Here is a 2,275-nt window from a genome sequence, read left to right as displayed (position 1 = left end):
ATTCTTAAACATAGAAAATTTCTAAGCAAATATGGGCTAACAACCATCTTACCACAATGTTTGGCATGTGCATTAGGTAACTCTAGTGAAACTCTTAGTAATACAGAAAACAAAAATTGACTCAAAAGTAACACTTTGCAAGAATAAATGTAACAACCCAAAATTACTAATAAGGCTTAAGGGCCTTGATTAGTGTGCCAAGAGAGCCTAACTGGATTATGTGTGAATTAAATGATTAATTGCATGATTATGTGATTATGTGAAAAGCATGCTTATATGATTATTTGGATATATGAGATGCATGATTATGTGTATTAGTATGCATGTAGGCCCTGATTAGGTTATAAGGGCATATTCGTTATTTTGGCCCGTTAAGGGCATAAATGTAAATATTTGTGATAAATTTTTGAGACCACATTATTATGTGGATATATCTGCAGCTTGTGACTCGAGGCGATCCTAGTGAGCAGTTTAGTAGAAAAGTCACGGTGGGGATTTATACTTGGCTCAGGGGAGCCCGGGGATTTTTCTGGGAATCTGGGAAATATATTGGAGACTATTTGATATTGAGGAAAATAATTGGTGATTAGTTAGGTGTCAAGGTTCAAGCGGTAAATATTAGAGACACTCGAGGAATTAGCAGGAATTGGGAACAAATGACCAAAATGCCCTTGAAGAGATTAAAGGCTTAGGATTTAAGTGGGAAGGCAAAATGGTCATTTGGTTTAATAAGGATAAGTGATGTTCAGCCTTTTTATACTTAGTGGAATGTTTAGAAACAAGTAGAAGCTGAAAGAAAAAGGGAAAGAAGGAAGGAAAGAAAGAAGAAAAACAGGGGCACTTTCTCTCTCTCGGTTTAGGTTGTTCTTCACCATTTCTTGAGGACTTTTGGAGCTGTAGTTCAGAGGAGGCTTAGGCTAAGGCTTAGCATTTGGGTCCTTGGTGAAGATAATAGGCTCTACTGGAATTAAGCTTAATTGATGTAAGGTTTCAAGGTTTTAATGAGTTTTCTGGACTATGTTATAATTGATTTCTGAAACTTGTTTTTGATGGAAGTCAAGGGAGTTAAGCTTTGGGAATTGAGGAGTTAAAGGCTGGAGAGGCTTGGAGGATAACCTAGGGTTGAATTTCCCCATTGAAGGTAACAATTTCTGGCTTTGTAGTTCTGAGTTTCTTGTTGAGTTCTTGAGTCTTGAGTTCAATTTTTGTTTTTCTTTGTTTGGTGATGCATGTGGCTAGGTTTTGTGTTGTTGAGTTATGTGGGATGAGATGTAAGGGATAGTAGGCTCAATTTGGAGTGTGGTTGAGCTTTGGAGGAGTTTTGGTGAGTTTTAGTTTGGGAAAATTCGAAGGAAAAATCAGGGGAAGTTTTGGTGCTGTAACTAGCGTTGTAGCGCTAGCCTTTGGGCGCTACAACGCTAGGCCTAGTTTTCCTGGGAGCATTTGGCTCTATTTGTAACGCTGTAGCACCAACTTTTTGGCATTGTAGCGCTACCCTGCCTTCAGAAGTGGATTTTTGGGTTGTTTCTTAGGGTTTTTGCCTGGGGGCTCGGGGTTTGATTCCGCCACCCCGTTTGGTGGAATTAGGGCTTTCCGAGGGCTCAAGAGAGGTCCCGAGGTTAGGTTATGGAATTGAATTTTAGTGACGGTTCTAATTTATGGTTGTGACTAGGTGTACGCTAGGGCTAGGATCGTGCTTGAGGGTCGGTTTCACTAATCAATCTATCGGAATCTAAAGGTAAGAAACTGGACCCGAATATGTGTTTATGTTGGGACTAAGAGCTCCCTATATACATATGTGATGCCATAAGATGGTATTATGCCATGGGACATGTGATAAATGGCCTAAGCATGCCGGAATCAACATTTGCGCATAGGTCGCGACTCGGCCACTGGTAGTTTAGGTTATATATATAATCACTTAGCTCGACCTAAGCGAGCCAAAGTTTGTGGGATAGTCAGAGGATGCGGCCTAAAGGCGCCAACCCTGTATTTTGGCGTGATATGTTTAATATTGTTTAATTGATGATTATGATGAGTTTTCAATCTGAACAACTAATCGATGGCTTGTAGTTTGATGTCACTGTTTATGTGTGTTGTGTAACTATTGTATATCTGGTTGATGATTTGTAAATTGTCTATGCTCTGTATTATGGTTTCTTGCTGGGCCTTGGCTCACGGGTGCTTCGTGGTGCAGGTAAAGGAAAGAGCAAGGTGGACCAGTCCTGAGTTGGAGAGCTTCGGGGGCTGAATGTACATAGTCAGCTGTTCCGCT

Source organism: Humulus lupulus, chromosome 2, assembly GCF_963169125.1.
Source record: "Humulus lupulus chromosome 2, drHumLupu1.1, whole genome shotgun sequence".
Taxonomy (NCBI): Eukaryota; Viridiplantae; Streptophyta; class Magnoliopsida; order Rosales; family Cannabaceae; genus Humulus; species Humulus lupulus.
The sequence above is the reverse complement of the archived record's forward strand: the minus strand, read 5'-3'. Positions refer to the sequence as shown.